This window comes from Mesoplodon densirostris, chromosome 5 (assembly GCF_025265405.1).
Source record: "Mesoplodon densirostris isolate mMesDen1 chromosome 5, mMesDen1 primary haplotype, whole genome shotgun sequence".
NCBI lineage: Eukaryota > Metazoa > Chordata > Mammalia > Artiodactyla > Ziphiidae > Mesoplodon > Mesoplodon densirostris.
In genome coordinates this window covers 14,582,962-14,594,671 of record NC_082665.1, presented here as the reverse complement: position 1 = coordinate 14,594,671, position 11,710 = coordinate 14,582,962, and the positions used below count along the sequence as shown (strand labels likewise).

General features: G+C 38.8%; 1 pseudogene; it reads left to right on the top strand.

The window, feature by feature from the left end:
* The first annotated feature begins 6,715 nt into the window (after nt 1–6,715).
* LOC132490948 (keratin-associated protein 13-2-like) lies at nt 6,716–7,203 on the top strand (annotated as a pseudogene).
* The last annotated feature ends 4,507 nt before the right edge of the window (nt 7,204–11,710 follow it).

The window sequence follows — 11,710 nt, the reverse complement described above, 5'->3', positions numbered from 1 at the left end:
GTTGACAGGAGATGTGAGTTCAGCTGTTACTGTGAGAAGATTCTAAGTTTGAATGTCACTCCTGCACTATGGCATTTATATACTTTCAGCAATAGGTGTGACACCTATGGGGTCATGGGCCCTACATTAGATTTCCTTTTTTGCATATGTGTAATTCAATAGTCTTCTCTGTAATTGCAGTTGCATTCAAATAGTTTTCTGCATTTGTTTTTAATGGGTGCTGTAATTTTGTTGTTATAGCCAAAGCCAATGGACTACTGCTGTGTCAGAAATGCTGACTGTTTTACATTAATGCACATCCCATCATGGCCAGGAAAGCAACAAGACCAGGAAAGCTTTTCCTCTGGTTTATGCTAATCTGATTCCTGTGTATCCACATCTGGTTTTGCTGGTAGATGCTTTCCTCTTAAGAGTGGGGAATGAGACAAAATCAATTTTCTTCTGGTACAATGGATCAGAGGCACAGTTTCTAGCTGGATGGAATCCTTTCTGGAATGATCCACCTTGTCAACATTCATTCCCATTCTCCAAAATCACTTGGTGGTAGTCTATTATGGCAGCAATAGAAAACTAATACACCAAGTATCACAGTTACATTGTGTCTTTAACCCAATGAAGAGAGACAAAAAATAGATAAAACAAAGAGACAGAGAGAAATGGCTAGAAACTGAAAGACACTTTGCTGTGTATGTAAAGATAAGATGACAAAAGAAAAAAAGGCTCAGTTGAAATAGTACTAGGGAAGATCAATCTGGGCCCATCTCTATTCAGCCAGGAAGGAATAGTCTGATGAGGGGAGGAAACAAATGAAAGTTAAACAGGGAAGGCTTAGGAAATTTTCTTTTTCTATTGCACTAAAATTGCTGTCTGTTTCTTAATGTCTTTTTTTTTTTTTTTTTTTTGCGGTACGCGGGCCTCTCACTGTTGTGGCCTCTCCCGTTGCGGAGCATAGGCTCTGGATGCGCAGGCTCAGCAGCCATGGCTCATGGGCCCAGCCTCTCCGTGTGGCATGTGGGATCTTCCCGGACTGGGGCATGAACCCGTGTCCCCTGCATCGGCAGGCGGACTCTCAACCACTGCACCATGAGGGAAGCCCAGTTTGAAGGTTATTTTTTCTTTCCAGTTCTCTTTTCCTCTGCAGAACGTATGAATCTCTCTCTCTCTTCTCTCTTTCTGTCCCCACAGTAGCATTTTTCTTTCCTCCTTTTTCTATGCTTAACTTAGACTTTCTCTTCTGTTTTTTCATTTACATATGTGTGTGTGTGTGTGTGTGTGTATAGCCTCTCCTTAACTACAGATTATAAGCTTAAAAACAAAGTTTGCTAGATTTTTCATATTCTGAGAGTATAAACAGATACTTTCTAGTTAATTCACAAAATATTCAATGTTAGAATAAAACCAGTTAAATTATATTCCAGCCTCAAGGAAATATAGTGTTATGGTTGATGGCAATATTTTCTTATTTTATTTTCTAATAAAACTGTTATAAACTTACAAAAAATAATAATGTTAAAAATATTGAATTTTATCAATAAAATCTATGGCAACTGGGCTTCCTTTTGCTCTAAATTGCTAAATTTTCATCTACCTTAAATTAATATAAATTCAAGAAGAATTTGTAAACTCCCTAAATGTGGACTAAATTAAGCCCAGAGATTATATTGTTTGTTCTATGTAACATAAACCTCCACGATTATTTTTGTTCTTTTTTTAAACAGTTATTTATAACAAAAATTGAGATATATATTTCATGTAAAATTTAACACTTTGAGCTGCACATCCAGTGACTTCTGATTTTTTAATTGCAGAGTCTAAACCCTTATGTTATGAACAAAGTAGTTTTGATATGTGAGGTGTGTTTCCAGCAGAATCTCATCCATAGTTGAAAGTTACAATGGTCGGCACCCAGCTGCTGCTCTTCTCCAAATTACCAGTCAACTTGTCACTAACCTGCTGGGGATGTTTCTTTTATTAGTCATCTAGGTTTGAAACAATAAACAAAAGCCAATAGTTCTTATATAAAGATCCCCTTTAATCACTATCTATTATTACCTGTTAACCACAAAATATGTTCATTATTATTATCCAACGTAGATCAGAAGACTTTTGAATTCTGTGTTCTTAAAAATATATTAATTGGACAAAGACATCATAGCTGCCTTTCTTAAATGTGCCACATGCAATACTAAAGCACATTTCCCTTTGTAATATATTCTTGGTATTTTTCCCTAGGACTTTAAAATTACAATTTATTTATTTTTATTAAATTATGGTTGATTTACAATACTGCATTCGTTTCAGGTGTACAGCATAGATTCACTTATAATGTACATATATATATATTCCTTTTCAGACTTTTTCTCTTTAAGTTATAAAATATTGAATATAGTTCCTTGTACTATAATTACAATTTTACAAGGTGGAGAAACATTGATGATTTTTCAGTAAATGTATTAATGAGGCATCCAAGTATTTTTCTATACATTATCTGGAAGCAAAGCTTGAGAACATGGATTCAGGGGCAAGTTTTTTACGTGGGAGGTGATCACAATAAACACCTGCAGGGAGTGGGAAGATTGACAAGGAATGGAAGGAAAGCAGTACAGGGTGCATTACTAAGCCAGGAACCACTGTAGACAGCTGGAGCTCAGTTCTAGTGGAGAATTCCCTGTGCAGGAGCTCAGCATGCCCTGGGAGGTGAAAAAGTCCTCAGGCAGAGCTTTACAGATGCCCTGAAGAATCAGCCTTCAGAATGTACAGATGGTTACCCAGGAGACGTAGGCAGAGTGTGGACAGCTTCCGTTGGGAGTGGGGTGTCACTTAGAAAAACAAAGATGCAATAAATATGGAACAGAAGAAGTTAAGGTCTAGAAGGTTAAAACGGGATGAGAAAATCAGAAAGGTATGTAGGCACGTGGTGAGTGTAGGTCATATTGTAACAGTGTAAGGCATGGGAAGTGGTACAGGGTGGGACACAGGATTAGAAAGAAAGGTTGATACTCACAACAGAAGTATTTAAATTCCATGACTTCTGGTGTCATTTATTACTACTTAAACTGCTGTAACAGACTTTTAAATGGTCATCTTCACTGTAGCTACTCCCTTATTTGAAATGCTCTTATGTATTCTAAACATAAATAAATCTCTCAAAATTACATAAAATGAGCAAGCTAACATTGTTTAAAACATTAAACAATTTCTTTCAATGAGTATAGAAAAGCTGGAGAAATTAAGAAAAAAAATCTGTGTTTGAAAACTTCAGAAACATATCAAAATGTTCCAGAGTCACAGAGACACTATATGGGTCAGTACTGAAATCAAAAGAAACTAGCCTATATCTGGAGTTAATATTCCCTTCAAATTATATGTTGATTTTGGAAGTAGTGACTAGGAAGCTGAGAGAATTTTCATAAACTAACAGGGCTAGAGAAAAAAAATTAGAATTTTGGGCTGACCAAAGAGTTGCAGCCATGGAATATATCCCAGACCATGGAGAACCAGTTCCTAGAAGTAAAACTGAGTTGCTAATAGACAGCTTCCTATAAGAACTGAAGCCCAGGTTTGAATTCTCTCAATCCCTCTTTGAATTAAAATAATCTAGAATTCTGACATCTTTATCCTAGCAGCCTTCCAAAAACATAAGCAAATCTTTCTGGAGGGAGGTAAAGTCACCCAGGTTTTTAAAATATATATGAAATATCTATTACTCTAAAAGTATAGCAGGAATATGAGAAAATAAGACTGGAACAAAACAGAACAGGAGAAAATGGAATCTGAAATACACAATCCATATAATGGACATGTCAAAATCAGACATTAAAATACCTATGTAAAGAATTTAACAACAGGAAATAGGAAAATACTATTATCAAGGAATAGTTATGTTTAAAGAATTAAAGATAAGATTGAAGGTTTTGACAGAAAACTGAAAACTAAACAACAGAAACTAATTGAAATTTTTAGAAATTTACAAAATAATAACTGATTTGGAAAGCCTAATTTTTATGTTTTATCACGGGATTAAACATTGCTGAATAGACAATTAGTGAATTAGAAGATGGAATAGAAGGAAATTCCCAAACTAAAGCATAAAAAGACAAAAAGATTGAAAATAGAGAAAAGACTGTAAGAGGCATATATAACATAGTTTAATAGTGTATTTTGCTTATAATTAGAATCTCAGGGAAAAAAGGAAATAAGAATGGGACAGAAAAAATACTTGAAGAGACTATAGTTGACAATTTATCAAAATTGATGAAAGGCATCATCTCACATGTGAAATAGTAATGAGGAAAATAAGAAGAGCTGACCTAAGGTTGAGATGGCTGAAAGATGATGGGCTTTAGCAAATGTTACCCAGAGACAGCCTGCAACAAATGCTCCAAAGCTAAACTTCCAAACTGTTTTCTTTAATTATTAAATAACTGAAATAATTTTATTTGTTAACCTGGTTGGCATGTACAAGACTGAATGTCCAGTCTGAATGTTTTACTACCCACCAACTGATTAGTTTAATTCCAAAAATGTGTAAATAAGATTCAGCATACTCAGATTACCTGCATTTTTCCCTCACCAGAATCTACACTTTGTATTTTAAATCTTGTCTTGCCTTTGCTTCTTTAAGACAAAGTTTAATGACTGTTTCCCTTACATTTAAAGTAAGCATTTAGAGTGTTTAACATGCAAAACAGAGAAATGCATCTGGGAATTCTTTGACACACAGATTAAGGAACCATCACAAATTTCAAACACAATAAATACAAAGAAAAAGATGGCTCAGGATGTCACACCAAAAAAAGTGACAATCTACAAAGAGAAATATACAAATCCACAATCACAACTAGAAATTTAACACTCTTCTTTCACTTCTGATAGAAACAGATGACAGACAAGCAAACAATAAGGGCATAGAAAATATTAAAGACATGATTAGGAAATATGGCCTAAGTAACATGCATAAAACATTGTGGTCAAAACTTCAGAATATCAGTTATGTTCAAGTGCCCACAAAGCATTTACCAAAATAGATCATATGCTGATCATACTGGTATAAGCTAAGAAACAATAACAACTAGAACAACAGAGTTAACTAGTAAATCCTCATATATTTGGAAATTAAGCATTATGCTTGTAAACAATCCATCCTCAAAGAAGAAAGCACAATAAAATATAAAATATCAAATTTAAACTGTGCTTAGTAAGAAAGTTATAGCCTTAAATGCATACATTTTAGAAGAATGGCTGAAAATCACTGAATCCATATCCACACTAAGGAGTGAAAATTGGAAAGTACATTAATCCCAGATTAAGCAAAAGAGTGAAATAACAAAAAGGCAGAATTTACTGTTAAAAAAATAAGGAAATGGAAAATCAGTAACACCAGATAGATTCTTGGCAACAAATCCGTAGGGCCTGGAAAAGACATAGTTGGGCTGGCAAAAGTCACTCCATAACTTACTGTGTTAGTACACATCATTCATAAAGCAGGCACCAAGATGGAATTAAAGGTACAAGGATTTTATTGGGAAATGTCTGTGGGAGAAAAGAGTTGGAGGAGGGAGTGAAGAAGGCTAGGAAATGTCAGACTTCCATGCTAGTCTGACCAGAGTGAAGAAGAGAGGGAAGGACATGCCCCAGGTAGCCACAGATTGAAGATAGTTCCTCAAGGCCATTGGAGAATCCTCAGTTGTTGGCCATCAGGGGATTCCATGTGTCTCTGCTATGCTCAGTCATTGTCTGGGAGTAGCCCCATGAATAGGAAGGCTTCCATGCCAATGAAGTGTTAGATTTCAGACCATATCATAGGGGGTGCCCTTGGTCAACCAAGCCTCTTGCAAATGAAGATCTGAGAAGTAAATTTTCAAGGCTGCTACACATACAGATGAGAATCTGTTAAGACTAGAGGTCTTATATCAGATACACTGAATCTAAAACTCAATTTTTCATTCCCTCATCTCAATATTTCTTAGCTCTTTGATTCTCTTCATAAGGGTCCAGACTGGCATGCACTTGTGACTCTGTCTTGGTTCTGTCCCTCACTGTCACCATGTCTCCAAATAATTGTCCAGGTTTCTCTCTGGTTGTAGCCATCAGTGATATTCAATTTGTCCTAGCTGATATTTTTGCCTCTCCATTGTACCTGAGACACATGTGTAATAGAATGTAATAGATGTGCAATAATTTTGGAGAATGAGAAAACATAGGGGCAAGTAAGGTCAGTATTTAGTAGATTCCTCATTCAAGCCAAAGTTGCACCTCTGATCCATTGACAAAGAAGAGATATAATTTTATCTTATTTAACCACCATTTGAGAAAAGTGTTTTCTCATCATTGCCAGACACAAAACACCCAAGGATTATGACAAGAGGAAAAGGAAAATGATGTTTATCTCACCATTTCCTGACTATGATGGGATAAGTATTAGTGTGAAACAGTCATAGCATTTCTGACATAGTGTAGTTCATTAGCCTTGGCTATAACACCAAAATTATAGCACCCATAAATACAATATGGAGAAAACAATTCCAACTGCAATTATAGAGCAGATTACTGAGTTACACACATGTAAACAAGGGAGCACAAATATGTAAAAAATGACCCTGTAGGTTACCACACCTACTGCTGAGAGTATATATATACACATCTGTCCAGAAGGTTAAATTCAAACTCAGAATCTTCTCCCTGTAACTCAACTGAGCTCATACCTCCTGTCAACATGTCCTACAACAGCTGCCCTGGAAACTTACCCTCCTGCTCCCTTGGAGGCTATCTGCGCTACCCAGGCTCCTTCCAGCCCAGCAACCTGATCTACAGCACTGAGCTCTGCTCTCCTAGCACCTGCCTGCTGGGCTCCTCTCTATTACGTAGCTGTCAGGAGATCTGATATGAGCCCATCAGGTTCCAGACATCTCGTGTGGTGTCCTTTCCCTGCCAGACATCCTGCTACCACCTCAGGACCTCCAGGCTCTGCAGTTCCTGCTGGACAACTTATGCTGGGTGTCTGGGCTTTAAGTCCAGCAGTTGCTTCTCCCTGAGATCTGGATACAGAAGCTGCTACTCAATGGGCTTTGGATCCCATGGCTTCAGACCCCTGGGTAATGGAGTGTGTGGCTTCCCTTCCCTGGGCTGTGGATCCAGATTCTGGCACCCAATCAAATTTCCTTCCAGGAGTTTCCATTCATCTTGTTACTGGCCAATCTGTAGATCTGGCTTCTACTTATTAATGTGTAAAAGAGTTAAATCCATTAAGAAATTTAGATTCTGTACTGTGATGATCTATTATCTTAATTTCCTCCATTAAAAAGTATTCTAATGTTCCCCAATCACCGGCAACTCTTTACCTCTCCAGCCCTAGAACACTGGGTGATAGATTAACTCTGTCAACCTATAAGATTAATGAAAAATTCAAATTGAATTGTTGATAGAATTTATGGTTTTGTACTTCTCCCAAAGATAGATGGAAAATCAAATAATTTGATTTTAATAAACTCTTTATTCTGCTATCCAAATATGCTTTGAATATTGTTATTTACTAGTAATGTGTCAGCTAGGATTTGTATTATCATTGCTTCTGTTAATGGGCTTTGGTAAACTCAGATTTGGGGGACTATGCACTAATTTTGATTAGGCTTAGATATTTTTCTTTTTTTAAGCAAGAGTTTTTCCTGGATGCCCACAGTTTCTTGTACAGACTTTCTCTAAAAGAAAATCCAAGTGATTTGAATATCTTTATTCACGCAATAAACATGGACCATGCATCTCGAAAGATATTATGTATGAGAATGGTTTTAAGAGTATAGGGAGGAGCTGGGGGAAGATGGCGGAAGAGTAAGATGTGGAGATCACCGTCCTCCCCACAGATACACCAGAAATTCATCTACATGTGGAACAACTACAGAACACCTACTGAACGCTGACAGAAGACCTCAGACCACCAAAAAGGCAAGAAACTCCCCACGTACCTGGGTAGGGCAAAAGAAAAAATAAACAGAGACAAAAGGATAGGGATGGGACCTGCACCAGTGGGAGGGAGCCGTGAAGGAGGAATGGTTTCCACAAACTAGGAAGCCCCTTCGCAGGTGGAGACTGTGGGTGGCGGAGGGGGAAAGCTTCGGAGCCATGGAGGAGAGCACAGCAACAGGGGTGCAGAGAGCAAAGCGAAGAGATTCCTGCACAGAGGATCAGTGTCGACCGGCACTCACCAGCCCAAGAGGCTTGTCTGCTCACCCGGTGTGGTGGGCGGGGCTGGGAGCTGAGGCTCGGGCTTTGGTCAGAGTGCAGGGAGAGGACTGGGGCTGGAGGCGGGAAGAGAGCCTGAGGGGGTTAGTGCGCCATGGCTAGCCGGGAGGGAGTCCGGGAAAAAGTCTGGAGCTGCCTAAGAGGCAAGAGACTTTTTCTTCCCTCTTTGCTTCCTGATGCGTCAGGAGAAGGGATTAAGAGAGCTGCTTAAAGGAGCTCCAGAGACAGGCGTGAGCCGCGGCTAAAAGCACGGACCCCAGAGACGGGCGTGGGATGCTGGGGCTGCTGCTGCCGCCGTCAAGAGGCCTGTGTGCGAGTGCAGGTCACTGTCCACGCCCCCCTTCCGGAGATCCTGTGCAGCTCGCCACTGCCGGGGTCCCGGGATCCACGGACAGCTTCCCCGGGAGAGCGCACGGCGCGCCTCAGGCTAGTGCAACATCGCACCGGCCTCTGCTGCTGCACGCTCGCCCCACACTTCGTACCCCTCCCTACCCCAGGCCTGAGTGAGCCAGAGCCCCCGAGTCAGCGGCTCCTTTAACCCAGTCCTGTCTGAGTGAAGAACAGATGCCCTCCAGCGACCTACATGCAGAGGCAGGGCCAAATACAAAACTGAGACCCGGGAGCTGTGAGAATAAAGAAGAGAAAGGGAAATCTCTCCCAGCAGCCTCAGAAGCAGCGGATTAAAGCTCAACAATCAACTTGATGTACCCTGCATCTGCGGAATACATGAATAGACAATGAATCATCCCAAATTGAGGACGTGGACTTTGAGAACAAGATTTATGATATTTTCCCCTTTTCCTCCTTTTACAACAAATTATCCCAAATTGAGGAGGTGGACTTTGAGAGCAAGATTTATGATTTTTTCCACTTCTTCTCTTTTTGTGAATGTGTATGTGTATGCTTCTGTGTGAGATTTTGTCTGTATAACTTTGCTTCCACCATTTGTCCTAGGGTTCTATCCATCCGTTCTTTAAAAATTTTTTTTAATAATTATGTTTTTATTTTAATAATGCTATTATATTTTATCATACTTTATTCTATTTTACTTCATCTTCGCTCTTTCTCTTTTTCCTACCTTCCCTCCTTCCTCCCTCCCTCCCTCCTTTCTTTCTTTCCTTCTTTCTTTCTTTCTACTTCTACTACTAATTCTTTCTTTCTACGTTTGATCCCTTTTATTCTGAGCTGGGTGGATGAAAGGCTCTTGGTGCTATAGCCAGGAGTCAGTGCTGTGCCTCTGAAGTGGGAGACCCAACTTCAGGACACGGGTCCACAAGAGACCTCCCAGCTACACATAAGATCAAGCGGCGAAAATCTCCCAGAGATCTCCAACTCAACACCAGCACCCAGCTTCACTCAACGACCAGCAACCTACAGTGCTGGTCACCCTATGCCAAGCAACTAGCAAAACAGGACACAACCCCACCCATTAGAAGAGAGACTGCCTAAAAACATAATAAGGCCACAGACACCCCAAAACACACCACCAGACGTGGACCTGTCCACCAGAAAGAAAAGATCGAGCCTCATCCACCAGAACACAGGCACTAGTCCCCTCCAACAGGAAGCCTACACACGCCACAGAAACAGCCTTAGCCACTGAGGACAGACACCAAAAACAATGGGAACTATGAACCAGCAGCCTTCAAAAAGGAGACCCCAAACACAGTAAGATAAGCAAAATGAGAAGACAGAAAAACACACAGCAGGTAAAGGAGCAAGATAAAAACCCACCAGACCTAATAAATGAAGAGGAAATAGGCAGTCTACCTGAAAAAGAATTCAGAATAATGATAGTAAAGATGATACAAAATCTTGGAAATAGAATAGACAAATTGCAAGAAACAGTTAACAGGGACCTAGAAGAACTAAAGATGAATCAAGCAACAATTAGAAACACAATAAATGAAATGAAAAATACTCTAGATGGGATCAATAGCAGAATAACTGAGGCAGAAGAAAGGATAAGTGACGTGGAAGATAAAATAGTGGAAATAACTGATGCAGAGCAAAATAAAGAAAAAAGAATGAAAAGAACAGAGGACAGTCTCAGAGACCTCTGGGACAACATTAAATACACAAACATTTGAATTATAGGGGTTCCAGAAGAAGAAGAGAAAAAGAAAGGGACTGTGAAAATATTTGAAGAGATTATAGTTGAAAACTTCCCTAATATGGGAAAGGAAATAGTTAATCAACTCCAGGAGGCACAGAGAGTCCCATACAGAATAAATCCAAGGAGAAATATGCCAAGACACATATTAATCAAACTGTTCAAAAATTAAACACAAAGAAAACATACTAAAAGCAGCAAGGGAAAAACAACAAATAACACACAAGGGAATCCCCATCAGGTTAACAGCTGATCTTTCAGCAGAAACTCTGCAAGCCAGAAGGGAGTGGAAGGACATAATTAAAGTGATGAAGGAGAGAAATCTGCAACCAAGATTACTCTAACCAGCATGGATCTAATTCAGATTTGAAGGAGAAATTAAAATGTTTACAGACAAGCAAAAGCTGAGAGAGTTCAGCACCACCAAACCAGATTTACAACAAATGCTAAAGGAACTTCTCATGGCAAGAAACACAACAGAAGGAAAATACCAACAATAACGAACGCAAAACAATTAAGAAAATGGGAATAGGAACATACGTATCAATAATTACCTTAAATGTAAATGGACTAAATGCTCCCACCAAAAGACACAGATTGGCTGAATGGATACAAAAACAAGACCCATATATATGCTGTCTACAAGAGACCCACTTCAGACCTAGAGACACATACAGATTGAAAGTAAGGGGATGGAAAAAGATATTCCATGCAATTGGAAATCAAAAGAAAGCTGGAGTAGCAATTCTCATATCAGACAAAACAGACTTTAAAATAACGACTATCAGAAGAGACAAAGAAGGACACTACATAATGATCAAGGGATCGATCCAAGAAGAAGATATAACAATTGTTATATATTTATGCACCCAACATAGGAGCACCTCAATACATAAGGAAAATATTAACAGCCATAAAAGGGGAAATCGACAGTAACACAATCATAGTAGGGGACTTTAACACCCCACTTTCACCAATGGACAGATCATCCAAAATGAAAATAAATAAGGAAACACAAGCTTTAAATGATACATTAAACAAGATGTACTTAGTTGATATTTATAGGACATTCCATCCAAAAACAACAGAATACACATTTTTCTCAAGTGCTCATGGAACATTCTCCAGGATAGATCATATTGTGGGTCACAAATCAAGACTAGATAAATTTAAGAAAATTGAAATTGTACCAAGTATCTTTTCTGACCACAATGCTATGAGACTAGATATAAATTACAGGAAAAGATCTGTAAAAAATACAAACACATGGAGGCTAAACAATACACTACTTAATAACGAAGTGATCACTGAAGAAATGAAAAAGGAAATAAAAAAATACCTAGAAACAAATGACAATGG